The 15152-nt window shown below is 36.6% G+C and overlaps 1 long non-coding RNA gene across 1 annotated transcript in view; it reads left to right on the plus strand.

The window, feature by feature from the left end:
• LOC131480803 (uncharacterized) overlaps positions 1 to 15152 on the plus strand; it is a 118143-nt gene that overhangs the window by 77068 nt on the left and 25923 nt on the right. The window lies entirely within an intron of this gene.

The raw sequence follows: 15152 nt of genomic DNA on the forward strand, positions 1-15152 counted from the left end.
TGGGTCTCCCACGTGGGTACAGGGTCCCAAGGCTTTGGGCCGTGCTCTACTGCTTTCCCAGGCCACAAGCAGGGAGCTGGATGGGAAGTGGAGCTGCCAGGATTAAAACTGGTGCCCATATGGCAAGCATATACAAGACAAGAACTTTAGCTGCTAGGCTACTGTGCTGGGCCCTCTGTTTTATTTTTAAAGATTTATTTTATTGAAAAGGCAGATTTACAAAGAGAAGGAGAGACAAACAGATCTGTCTGCTGGTTCACTTCCCAAATGGCCACAATTGCTGGTGCTGAGGCAATCTGAAGCTGGGAACCAGAAGCTTCTTCCGGGTCTCCAATGTGGGTGCTGGGTCCCAAAGCTTTGGGCCATCATCTACTGCTTTCCCATGTACATTAGCAGGAAGCTGAGTGGGAAGTGGAACAGCTAGGAGATGAACTGGGGCCCATATTGGATCCTGGTGCATGCAAGGGGACGCTAAGCCTTCGTGCCAGCCCTGACTTGTAAATATTTCTTTAAAATGTATTCTTGTATTTTAAAAATGTAAATGATTACTGATGAACTGCATTGCTTATGGCTGTTTTAAAAATACTTTCACTGTGTAGTAGTTAACCTCATCTCTAAAAAGTCAGGGTTGAAAAAACATTCCATGTCATGATTTATTGAAATTCAGATCCAGTGGACAAAATTTCCATCTATATCAATCTGATGTTGAATGAAATATAAATTTAGTACAGAAAGCTAGTTAATATAGTGAATATATTTTTTAAAATGATGTTTCAGTTGCTGGATTCTGCATGATTTTTACATTTTGGGGTTGAAGTCAAGAGTCTTTGATTCTGTAAGTAAATATTTAAGAGAATATATATTACATATTGAACACTTTTTCCTGAAATATTAAATGTTGCCTCTATTTAGCTGCAAAACTCCCTGTAACCTTCAGTTTAAACATGTCGATTGTTCGGTTAAATACCAGGTGTAATGCCCGTGGGATCTTGGATTGTCAGAGCCCATGAAACAGTCATTTCTTGAGGAGAAAAAGGTGGAAGTAGGGCTGGATGTCGCTTTTAAACTTCTTGCTTAAGACTAATACAGCTGAGTTATTCCAGCACCCTCGGAAGGAGAGAGAAAAGTCACTCAGAGGTCAGGAATGGCCCATGCATGGAAGGGTGTCAGTGTGGAATGAAATGTACTCACCACTAGAGCATTCCGCTCCTCACCAGGCACGAATCTTTGTGACAACAGCTTGCACAAGAGCTGCACCATAGGCTCTGCTAAAGAGTAACGGAATTAGGAGGTCCTCCAGCGTTGATTGGATTCTAAGAGAGACTACAGGTTAACAAATGGATTCCTATTCACAGTGACTCTTCTTTGATAGAGAATTATCCATCTGAGGCATCATAGTTAGTTTCACAGCGGTTGAATTCTGAGGAACTGAGAGGATATTCCAGGTACTGGGGGTTTTGTCTTGAAGCTGTCCTGGTGGCGTCAATAGACTTGGACTGGATCAGCTGTGCCAGATGCCCCACCTTTTTTTCTTTTTTGACTTGGTCATTAGATTTTCTATTACTGCACAGGCCAAATAAAAATCATTTCAGAAATACCAGCTTATTAGATGCTAGTGTTTTTATTATGAGTAGCCTACTTCTTACTAATATGGATTTAAATCACTACAAAGCATAAAAAGAGACAACAACTTCTAGCAATTTATGATGTAGATTTTAAAAATACTCCCCCAACCCTGACCCAGGCTTAAAGGGAAAAAGTCCTATCTAATTTTAGAAGTAAAAGCTGAAATATTTAACGATTTATTTGTCTAACAGTTTACACGTAATGATGAATATTAACAGGGCAGTTATCTCAATTTTGAGGCAAATTCACCTTTCCCAACCGTAGTTGTGATTTCTCATGGTTGTGTTCCAGACACAAAGGGTCTGTGTTAATTTCGTACAGATGTCTTAGAGTGTGTCTCAATAGTCACAGGAAGAATAAAAGAAGAAGGAGAAGAGGAAAGAATAACAAAGGAAGAAGAAAAAGAAAAAATAGTACTGTATATTAGAAAATCGTGAAGCCTGGAGTTAGCTGAGAAGGAGTGTGTGGGAGATGCAATCCCTGTCCTGTCCCAAGTATCTTTCCATTACTTATGTTATTGGAATGCCCACAAGTCTTAGAGGCAAAGTTTGATATCCTGAAGCTTGGAGCTACTCACTGATTTTCTGTGCACCACAAAAATCGGTGTCAGGGTCCTGATGCAATTCCATATGATTCTCGAGTGAGTCCTTGTTCCACAGGCCGCAAGGCTTCTTAGTGATAGAGTTCTGTTGGGCAAGCTTCTACAACATTTTCATTTAGAGTAGCTCAGTTACTAACAAAGGCCCTTAAAGGGGAAATTATTGTGTGCCGTTGGTTGGCACCCTTCCCTTCCCCCTCTTTCCCATAACTGGGGCCTACTTGGCACCAAGCAGCATGCCGCCCAGATGGTGAGCTGTTCTCTGCTTCTTTGTGTACATTCTCTGCCAAGCTACTGAGTGTCAGTTTTCCAGTGAGAATCTGCCTGGATTATGTCACCTCACTTGTGCAACCACTTACAGCTGGGGCCATTGGAAGGCAAGGACTATAGGAGATCTGTGAAAGGAAGCCAGTGGAGATGGATTTTGTGTGGAAAACAAGAAGCCGTAGATCAAATGGAATATATTTATCTGTGTGAACTTAATAAGTGATTTCAACTCTGAATAGCTGTTGCCTCAGCACTAAAATGAAGATTAAACAGTGTAATATCCTATTACTTCTCACCTCTAACATTTATAAAATTAGGATCAGTTAGTATATATTACCTTGTAAATGAAATCTGTTGTACTAAAAATATTCAGCATTAAAGTGATGACTGTGTTATTGCCAGCCACCAGTTTGGGAGAGGGATAAGTGTGGGAGGTAGCTTTCCCTCTAGCAAAAAGGAGACTGTGACGATGAAACGCTTCAGATGATATATGCTTGAATGTCATGCAGAATTTTCTAGGCAGGTGCAGGCTCTTGTGATATAGGTACTTGGTTTGGTGTAGCCAACTCGGGAAAGGATGTTTGTTAATTTCTGCTGTATTTTAGATGTCAGAAATACAGGTGGTGAATGATGTTTGACTGTAATAGCCATCCAGCAGGCTGGGCACTGGCTAACACCAGCAAACCACATGCAGTTTCTTCACAGGAGTCACAGATTATTGCAACATGCCAGTAAAGTATTTTTGCTAAAGTGGATACTATTCTGAAAGGATCTCAGAGCAGTCTGACCTCACTGTTTCCCAATTCTAGCCAACAAAGAACTGTGACAGTGTTGTTCTCATCAGGCTTGGCGCTGTCCTAAGTTCCACAGTGCGGGGCAGAATCTGTAGCATATCACAGGACCCTCGGCTTTCATTCAATTCCACACTGTGCTGTGTGGCTACAATTATATCTTTGTGGATTCTTTTATGTAGAAGAGTTGAAATTGAAAGAATGCTTGAGCTAATATTGCTATTTTGATATTTTGCTAATTCATATTTAAATTATGACTCATTCTTCCATCAATGTGTTTTTTAATAGCTATTTCGAATACACAATTTAAAAATGCAATAACATTGTGTATTTTGATATATTTCCACTTTGTTCCTACTTAGAATTTCATTTTGGTGAGGCACATTAACAGAATTTGACAGAACGTTTTTGGGTACCATGGAGTTAAATCAGTGATTATGTATTAAAATGAGTTTTGAGCTTTTTTTAAACCTCTGCTTTTCATTTGATAAATATTTATTTTTGTACACTGGTGAGTACAAAAATAACAGACCACAAAAGTCATATGCAGCACATAGCTGGGGAACTTTAAACTCCGGGTGTGGACTTTTCTACTATTATTGTGCCTTAGTCTGTTTACTGTTGCTGTAACTGCAGACCCACCCACAACTGGGTAACTGTTGCATTCATGATTCTGGAAATTGGGAAGTGTAAGAGCATTATTGTTTCAGCATCTGTGTCTTGGCTGGTGACAGCATACTTGCTTCACATGACAAGATGGCAAGGGAATATTTGAGTGTGAACTTGGTTTTTGGAAACCAGGATTTACTTCCTGTCATTTTACCTTTTAAAGTTTATTTTCATCTACTGGAAAACAGAGTGATAGCTAGAACTCATAGAGGGAGACAGAAAGAGAGAGAAAGAGAGATTCCATCTACTTGCTCATTTCTCAAATGTCTACAATAGCCAGAGCTGGAGAGTTAGAATGAAGCAAAGAGAAAAGAACTCAATCTAGGTTTACAACATGGAATCAGAGTGTTGGAGTTGTCACCTGTTGCCCTGCAGGGTGCTCATTGGCAGGCAGCTGGGTTGGAAGTGGAGCAGAGACTCAAAGCCCATACTCTGATACGGGATTTTAGCATCCTAAATGGCAATTTAATCATTGGATTAAATACACTTGAGAATTTACTTTTATAGAAAGCTACCATCTTGATAATCAAATCACTGTAATGATAACAAACCCATGCTGGAGGGAATGACTTTGATGTGTTCATAGGCACTGGAAACCTATGACCAAAATACTTCCTGTTGGATCCTATTGATGAAAACTACGTTATTGGAAGAGGTCCAGTCCTGGCCATTGTGGTCATCTGGGAAGTCAACAAGCTGATGGAAACTTTACTCTCTTTCTGCATGTGTAACTTTTATTTTTTAATCAATAAATGTTAAAGAATATGGTCTTTAAGTTTGCTTGATTTCTGATTTTGTCACTTTCTGTGTGACCTTGGACCATTTCATTGAAATACATTTGTCTATTTTGATTATGTACCGGATCCTATGCTGGGGACTAATAGAGTGATAGATATGGCAGAAGTAAACACCATCACCTGTGTAAATCCTTCGAAGAGCACACTTCAGTATTTGTTAAATGCTAGTTAATTTCTAAAATTTACTAATTCAATTTAGGATAGTAAATGTGGGTTGTGCTTTGTTTATATGCTGTGAATGTTCTTGAAAGTGAACCAGTCTTCTATTGAGACTCCACGTTGGGAGACATGTTATTTCTGCCTAGTGTTTATCTCTAAGATTTCCAACCATATTTGCGTACTTTCGTACGTAAGAAGGCACACGCATAGGCTAAAAAAAGGGTTGGCTCAAGGTGATAAGGGCAGTGCAGTTAGATGAAAGCAAAGGAGTAAGAGCTTCCCTTTTGCACTGGCTGGCCAGGACTACCTTCTAATTACTGCGTCATAGGAGAACTTGTTCCCTTATAGTCTCAGAACTCTGTGCTATAGGGACTTCTGTTTTGTGAATTCTTATTCTGTTTTACCCAATCTGCTCTGTAGAATCTCTTCAAAATATGATGTAAGAAAGATTTCTCAATTCAACATGTAAATGCATTTGCTCATGTTCACACACTGCTATGAGCTCGTCCAAAGGTGTACACCAACAAGGACATGCCTACTTTAAAAACAGTGTGAGGTTTTGGATGTGTAAGAACATTGAGGACATAAAAAGAAAAAATCTAGTTTGATTTCTTCTACAGTGAAAAATGATCCAGCAGTGTCCTTTGGTTGTTTAGAATCACAGATAATATCTTTTAATACTTTATTGATTTTAAAATTAATTTGTTATCAGAGCAATCTAAAGGCATTTTAAAAGCTGTCCTCTATAATCCCCTGTGATGTACAAACCCTTTAGCATTTTGTCAGCTATGGAAGGTTTTCTGGCTTCCAATTTAATAGTAGAGACATGGAAATGTTACAGAAAGGGTAGTTGGCTGAATCAGGAGCTTTGTTTTTCTCCATGGTTTGGCTCAAGCCAATAAAGGTCACAGGGAAGTCACTTAGAGAGAGACCCTAATCCACCAGTGTAACTAATCTGTCTTGGAATTAATATGCTTGTTTGTAAAATGACCACATGGACCTTCAATGTCCTTGATCTTTGAAAGTGACATAATGAAAATACTGTGTACAATGTGCTGAGTGTTTTATGTGCAGTATGTGACTTACTATTGGTGATCCTTGTCATTTAAATGATCACAGATGAGGAAACCAGAGCCCAGAGATGTTAGAAAGTTTACCCTAAGATTCTACAGGAACTAAGCGGTAATCATCACTAGCTTCGCATAACAAGTGTTATGTCCTGTTCAGCGAATGGAAACAACTCTCTTTGTTCATGCCTGGACTTGGTTTATCAAGAGAACGCAACCAGACACAAACTAGAGGTCTCTCCATGTTAACGAGTCAAGCTAGCCGTGTTGCGAAATATGTAAAAAACAAAAATAGTACAATTAAACAAAAATACTTGTAAATATGTATAAATATGTTATATAATAAAAAATATAATAAATAATGAATATATAACAAATATATATTTTAGATATATGTAAATATATACACAAGTATTTTTGTTTAATTGTATTGTTCTCTTATACATATGGTTTCTTGCTATCTAAACATCAGTTTGGCAAAAGGACTTCAGAGTTTCTGTTTGGATGTTCAAAATGAGCTTATGAACATTCAGACATGGGTGGTATTTGAATAAAAAGTGAGGTATTGCTGATCATTGAAGAACTAGAATGTATGAAGATCAAATGCAAGATTAACTTTATGCCCACTAAGTGAGGCTTGGCTGCTGTAAGTTGTACAGGTCTTTGTTAGAAATTAATTGGGATAATGTGAGGCTGGTCTAGGCATAAGATGACTTGAAATCACTAGGTGGAGGTATGGAATTGTGACATATAATATGAGCATGTATGTTGTCTAGCAGTGTGGGCAAGGGACAGAGAAGGGAACTGGGGTAATTTGTTGCATATTTGGACTAGAAAAGTAGCAGAAGTAAAGAAAAGGAATTGTTTCTGGGTAAAACATTGGCAGATAAAAATAGATCCAAGGACAGGTTCTTTAAAGAAGAAGCAAGAGTAGCAAATATTACAGATCAATACTAATTTTTCTATTGAAATTCTACTCTTTGCAAAAAAAAAAAAAAATAGGAGACTTTAAAAAAGAACAAAGGAGGGAGACCTATGTAGAATGTCTGAGGCGCTCGGGCCCATCTGAATGAAAGGGATCTTGTCAGAAGGATGTTGTCTAATGATCAGTTAAAGTTGTATGTTGAAGGGTGTGCATGCAAGTGTGTGCACGTGTACACTAGTTCACAATGTGCATTAGTGTGTATGTGAATTACGTGTGTAAACATGTGCGTGTTTGTGTGTGTGACCACAAGGTCTATGCTTGTGTGTGTGTGTGTGTGTGTGCGTGTGTATCCATTCATATAGATATCTTTTGTGGATAAGCCTGTGTGAGTATTCGTATGCATTGCTGTGTTACAGATTTTGTCTTCCTATAAATTGGGTGATATATATAATGGAGACTGGCATACCAGGAATCGAAGTCTTATTTCAGTAGGCATCTCTACTCCCAAATAAAAGGAGAACTTCTATGAGTCAGCTCAATATATCTGGACAGTATAATATTAGATTTCCTTCCTTTTTCTATACCTGCAATGCCATGATACACTCAAATAGCAAAATGTTTAACTTGTAACTGTTACTAAAGGGGAAATATAGGGGGAAATGTTGGGAGGGTAAAAAGAGGAGGGAGAAAGAGCAGGAGGGGGAGAAATCCATATACCTACACATCTGTATCATGGAAACTAAGAATAACAATAAAAACCAACAACAATCAAAAAAGAAGAAAAGTCAATGATATCTTCTATACATAAAAAGAATTTGTGAATATTACTTTTTAAACATTCTAACTTGTGTGTATGTGCACGTATGGTATTTTTACTTATAAAAGGGAACTGATGTCATACAGTTTTAAGAACATAATGGTACTGATCTCCCTCCCTTCCTCGTTTCTACCCTCTCAATTTTGTATTATTTTCCGTATAATAATTAACGTGACATAATAATCACAGGTTTAATCCTGCACTAGATAAATAACTCAACAAGCAATAAATATAGATATCACTGCTTTTCAGGAGTACAGACAAGGGCTATAAAGAATCATCAAGAGTCAAGACGTCAGTCTAACTAACATACACTGTATTTTTTGTGCTTCCCGCATTAGCCATCACAAATAAGAAGATGGTTGTCTTTTTGATACTGGTTTATTTCACTAAGCACAATGGTCTCCAATTCCATACATTTTGAGTAAAAAATAGAATTTCATTATTTTTTTGTGGCTGAATAGTATTCTCTCATTCATAAATACCACATTTTCATTAATTTCTTATATTAGTTATTGCGGCTTAAGCTTCTATGAAGTGAAGGTGCAGATAACTGTTTCATATGATGATTTCAATTTTTTGGGATAAATTTCCACATGCAGGGTGTTTAGATCAGATCTGTTTTCAGATTTGTGAAAGATGTTCATACTGTGTTGCTTAATGGTTGTGCTAGTTTCCATTCTGACCATCAATGTATTAACAGGGATAATTGTTTATGAATTTTTTGTTTAATTTTGGTTTGATGAAAATCAAGGAGAAGGGCCAAATTATTCAGATGGTTAATGTTTTGCACATCGAGAATTTACAGAGCCACCGAGGAAAGTTAGCAAGGTGTTTGGAGCTAGGTGAGGGCGTGAAAACTTACATTTCCAACACCCTCCTCTGCATCTCTGCCTTTCTTTTCTTTTTGCAATAATAGTTACAAGTTTAATATTTTATTTAAGTGTCTAATGGTAGTATAAGTATAGACAAAGATAGAAAACTTAGTGTCATATTGTCCAGGCATATTTAGTAGTTCCACTGAGAGTTTGTCTTTTATTCTGGAGTAGAGGTGGAGTACATGCAACGTGTCTTGACTAGTCTCCATTGTACAGCTCATCTATGGGACTACATGTATATACTTGTTCATCTATATGTCTGTTTGCTTTGTATTTTGTAGGAATTTTGCCTTATATCAGAATGAACATATGATATTTCTAATTTTGATATTGGTTTATCTCATAAGGCATAATGGTCTCTACTTGGGACCATTTTGTTGCAAATTTCACTCTTTTTTATGTCTGTGCAATATTTTATGGAATAGGTACCACAACCTCTTTTTTAAAAAAAAATTTTAAATTTTTCATTGGAAAGGCAGATATATAGAGAAAAAGTGATTTAGAGATTCTCCATCTGCTGGCTAACTCCCCAAGGGGCCACAACTGCTATAGCTAAGCTAATTGGCAGCAGGAGCCTCCTCCAGATCTCCATGCAGTATCCCATGCAGTGTCCCATGGGCCATCCTATACTGCCCTAACAGGCCACATGCAGAGAACTGCATGAGAAGTGGAGCAGCTGGGACATAAACTGGCATCACATGAGACCCTGGAACATGCAAGATCAGGATTTTAGCCACTAGGCTACTGTACTGGGCCCTACGTACCACAATGTCTTTATCCATTCCTCTTCTGATGGGTTTATGGGTTGTTTCCACATATTTGCTATTGTAGATTATGATATTAAAATTATAGGATTGCATGTTGCTTTCTCATTACAGATTTCACGTAATTTGGATATATTCAAGGGATAACTGAGTATGAGAGTAGATCAATTTTCATAAAGCACTCTCCGTACTTATTCCATAGTGGCTGCAGTAGCCTAGACTCCTACCTGCAGTGGCATGGGGTACTTTTCTCTGTATATCAACACCAGCAGGTACTGTTAGTAGATTTCTGATTGTGGGCCAATCTCATTGGAGTTAGGTGGAATCTCAATATGGCTTTTGTTAGAACTTCCCTATTCGCTAGGGAGCTGGAGCTTTATATATATATATATATATATACATATACATATATATAATATATTTATAATATATATCAATATATATATTGATATATATTATAAATATATTATATATATGTATATATATATTTTAATATATTTATATATATATATATCTTAGTCATTTGAATTTGTTCTTTTGAAAAATTCCTGCTCATTTTCTTTGTCCATTTCTTCACAGGATTGTTTGTTTTACTGCCCTTGAGTTTCTGAAGCTTATCGTAAATCCTGCATATTTCTTCCCCTCTGTGTTGTTTAGTGTGCAAACGTTTGCTCTCATTCTGCTAGTGAAAATCAAAACTGCCTGGTACTTGTCTAGAAACAGAAAAAGATAAATGGAACACAAGAGAAACCCCAGAAATGAGTCCACACATGCGTAGGCAACTAATCTTTGATGAGGGAACTGAAAGTAACCCGGGGAAAAAGATTGGTCTCTTCAATAAATGCTGTAGGGATGATTGGATATCAGCATGCAGAAGTGTAGAAACACGACCCCCTATTCCTGGAACCTTATGCAAAAATCAGTTCTAAATGGATCATGGGCCTAAATCTGAACCTAGAGACTATCAAACTGTTAGAGAAAAACATAGGAAGACTCTACAAGACAAAGGCATTGGTAAATAGTTTATAGAGAATTCATCAAAAGCATAGGCAGTCAAAGCTAAAACAAACAAATGGAAGTACATCGAAACCAAGAAGCTTCTGTACAGGACAGGAAGTTCTCAACAATGCAAAAGGCGTCTCTGTCCTTCTTAATATTTAAATGTTTAGAAAGATTTGAATGAAACTCAGAATTGCGACTGGAATATGAATGGGATCGATTATGTAGATCTGATCAGCATGTTCCACATGGAGTTGTAATCAAGGCATGTAGAATGTCAAATGTATTATAAAATGAAATGAAGGGGGACAGTGTTGACCTTATGGGAAATGCTTATGGAAAAAATTATTAACATGTTGGTTACTTATGTGCCATTTAAATATTAATTAGCTTTAAACAATTTCAATATGATTTTTAGATAAAATTATAGGAACATAATATTTCCTTCCTCTATCCCTCTGAATCTCCTCCTTTCTTCCTTTTATTGGGTCCTTTCTTTTAGCTTTTGAAGATAACATATTTTAGATTTACATTAGAGTAAAAGACTTAATGGTTCACAAGAAAACAAGTTTAACAAGTTAAATGAAAGAAAAACTTGGTTTAGAGGAATATAGACAACTGTGACAAACATCAATTGAATGGAATATACAAATATACAATAAATTTCAATGCAATTGTTGTGATGCAATCATAGTTCATTAAAACTATAGTATTACATCATTGTTTTAACAAAAGTGTAAAATAGTGTTTTACAAAACTATCTTTGCAGCAATACTGACACACACAGGTATTTATTTTTTTTAAGTTTTAATGCCCACATATAAGGGAGAGCATGTGATACTCATCTTTCTGTGTCTTACTTATTTTGCTGAATGTGATGTTCCTCAGTTGAGTTCATTGTGCTGAAAATGGTATAATTTCGTTTTTCTTTCCTGAATAATACATATATATATATATATACACACACACACATTGTATGTATATTGTGTACACACAACAAGGTCAATTCAGTGCTAAGATATTGTGTATATGTACCACATTTTCTTTATCCATTTGTGTGGTGATAGACATGTTGGTTGATTCAAAAGTTTGGCTACTGTGGGCAGTGCTTAAATCAACACGGTGCATGTATCTCTGATTGATAAAGTTTCAAGTGTTTTAGGTGTATACTCAGTAGCAGGATTGTTGGACCATATGGCAAGTCTGTTTCTAGCTGTTAAGGAAGTATCTATACTGTTTTCCATAGTGGTACCATAATTTACGTATCCACCAACAGTGTTTAAGTGTTAAGTATTCCCCTTTCTTCAGACCATTGCCAGCATTTGTTACTCTCTGTGTTTTGCATTTTAGCCATTTTGACAGTGGTGAAATGAAATCTCACTGTGATTTTGATTTGCATTCCTAGCTGGCTAGTGATGTTGGGCATTTTTTCATATATACGTTGGCCATTTATGTTTCTTCTTTTAAGAACTATCAAAGTCCTTTGCCCTTTTTTTCAACTGCATTACTATTTGCTTTTTTGGTTGGGTTATTTTAAGTTGCTGATGTAGTTAGGATATTATTCCTTTGTTGTATAGATACATTGTAAATATTTTCTACCATTCTCTTGGCTGTTTTAGTACTCTTCTGATTGTTTCCTTTGCTGTACAAAACCTTTTGCATTTATATAGTCTCATTTGTTTATTTTTGTTTTTGTTGATTGTGTTTTAGGGTCTCATCCAAGAACTCATTTCCTAAAGCAATGTCTTGGGACGTTTGCCTTACCTTTTCTACCATAATATTCACAGTCTTACATCTTAAATTTAGATATTTCATTCATCTTGACCATTTAATGGTGCCCGGTATGGATCTGATTTCATTTTTGTACATATATACATCCAGTTTTGCTTGCACCTGGTTTGAGAAACTTTGTTGAAAATGAGTTGGCTGTATGTACATGTCTTAATTTTAGGGCTGAGATATTTGAAACAGATAAGTGATTTGATCTTACTTAAAAAAAAACTTTTTTGTGATAAGAGAGAAAGTGAAGTAGGGAAATTATTGGAAATTATTGCCTTAATGTACGTGATAAACGTGAACCAAGTTAGCAGCAAAATTGGTATTGAATTCTGGGTATGATTTGAAGATAAAGCTGAGAACATCTGTGAATATGTCGAAAGTGGGTTTTGAAAGAACAAATGGTGGTATTGGTAACTCAAATATTTTCATCCTGAATCATGGTTTAATGAGATGAGCTGGACCATGTGTAGGTTAGTAGGGGATAATTAGGAATTCAAAATAGGATTTGTCACATGCAACATACTTGTAGCCATTTATGTGTATTAATGGAGGGGTGGCTTTGAGTGAAAATTATCAGCATGTAGATGAAATTTAAATTTAGAGTCTTAATTGATGTCATCAGCAGAGAGGGGCAAGTGACAGATGAGATCAAAAGACAGTCCAGTGGGTTCCTGGGTGGTTGATCCATACTAAATTGATTAGCCTCCTATTCTCCTACAGAGCCATGTGCTAACTCTTTAAGATCGTTTGTGAGGCAGGCATGTAACAGTGCAGCTACTGGTTCAAATGCTGATTATTTGTATCAGAGCACCCAACACCAGCTTCTTCCTAATGCAGATCCCGTGAGAATGGTGATGGCTTGAACATCTGGATTCCAGCCTGCAAGCCTTATTTTTCTGGGTATTCTCAAAGAAGGCAATGAACAGTGTATGAATCCTTGGTCTTAAATCCACTTGATCTACAAGATTAATAATAACATCAAAGGAGAAAATATAGTTGCATTTATTTTCTTATCAGCTACTCAAAATTCTTTGGTAATCCACCACAAATTAACTTCCTGGTAGCTGTTAAACTAATATATTTATCTATTTTTCATCATCTGGTGCTGCTGTTGGTCCCAGAGATCTCACCTGTAAGTTATTTTTATATTGTACTTGTAATTCCTCATTATGAAGAGATAGGGATTCATTTAGAACCAGTAGAGGCTGGCAATTAAGCCCTTTACTTTAATTCATGGGCTTCAGTGTCTTCCTAATAGTGTTTAATTGGAGTTTTGGACTTTTTTTTTTCGCCCTGAGTTTTGGACATTTAACACTATTATCATTACACCGTAAGGGTGGCCTTCTCTTGCTGTGTAAAGCCACAACTTACTTTGGAATTTTAAATCATTTCCTCCAAATTTCAGCTCAGTCAGAACTTTGGTCTTTCCTGTGTGAATCTCACAGACCCTATCATTTTATGTTGAACGTCCATTTGTTCATTGCTGCATTTAATGATGTTTTTTGACTCTTTACCATATTCTTGGCACTGTATTACCAAGATGATGAATAAGGAAGGCATGAGTATGTTTCAACTGTATTTTTCTTTTAAAAGTATCTGTACCTACTTTTTAATTTTCTTTCCCCTTTCCTCCTAATTTTATCATTTGCAATTACATTTAAAATTGCATTTTTCAGAACATCATAACACTTTTGAGTCATAATCTCTTTAGGAGTCTCATGCCATGAATAATGCATATCCTTTCTCTAAGCATTTTTCAGACATTTGTGTAGTCTGGGGTGTACAATTTATGATGTCCTGCTCTCTTCTCTTTGGACAAAAATAAAAATCCAGGACAACACAATCACTTTTTTCTAAAATTCACATTATTTTCACTTCATTGTTCAATTCTTGTTGTCAGAATCAAATGCAAAGTGCTTATTTCATTTGTCTATTTTCTTGCTGTTTTACTGAACAAATTGTCATTAATAGTAGTCAAGAATCCACTGCAAAGCTAACTTTCATCCAGATAAAATGCTTGGCCTGCTCATAGGTAGTTGAAGACTTTTTTTTTTTTTTTTTACTGCTGATAAGAGTGCAAAACTTGCCTTTCTTTTCTACCACAAGTCTGTTCCATTTTGGGCACTCCATAATGGCCATCAACATCCTCACTTAGTTACCTAGTGACTGTATCTGTAGGAAATGGAGATTTGTATGCAAATGCTATTTTGGGGAGAACCTTTAGTAATATTTGAATCTTCTTTCAAAATGTTAAAAAGTTCAAATTACTCCATTATTATGTCTTAACTTAAAAACAAGATAATTTCCTTGAGAGACTGAGGGATTAAAAGAGAGAGCAAGAGAGCTCTCCTCTCAGATACCCTCAGTGACAGCAACCCAATTATTTGAAGCCTCACTGCTGCCTCCCATGGTCTGTGTGATGGAGCTGTTGCAGTTGGAAACCACCAGGCAATCTCTTGTGGGATCTCAATGTCTTATCCCATACTAATCATGTGCTAATGTAGAGGCTGATTAAACCCATGTCAGAGACTCATTGTTGTGTTGTTCACACAAAATAGAAAGTTATGAAGTGCCTATCTAGAAAATAACAGCATTAAATATCATTGTAATTGAGCACTGATGATATGTTAGGGACTTTGTCAAATGATTCAGTTTGGTTTAGTTACATGAAGGAGCTCATGAAATCTCTATAATAATCCAACTACAACACAGGCATTGATAGAATGTCCCAAGGTTAAGTTTTCAAAGTGAGGAGCTGGTGATATTCTGGGTAGACAAGGTGGACATGATTCCTTTCCTCGGGGAATTTACAGTCCAAGGACAAAAAAAAAAAGTGGCAAATACGTAGACAAGATGCTTTCAGATGTGATGTACTGTGAAGAAAAAAGGGATTGTAGGAGGTTTGGGAGGAGAGGGCGATGACTTCTCTGAAGTGAGTGAAGGCTTCTTGTAGGAGGGGACACTTCAGTGGTGGATAATCCTGGGTGATGTCAGGAACAAGCAACAGAAAACAAAA

Source organism: Ochotona princeps, chromosome 1 (genome assembly GCF_030435755.1).
Source record: "Ochotona princeps isolate mOchPri1 chromosome 1, mOchPri1.hap1, whole genome shotgun sequence".
Lineage (NCBI taxonomy): Eukaryota > Metazoa > Chordata > Mammalia > Lagomorpha > Ochotonidae > Ochotona > Ochotona princeps.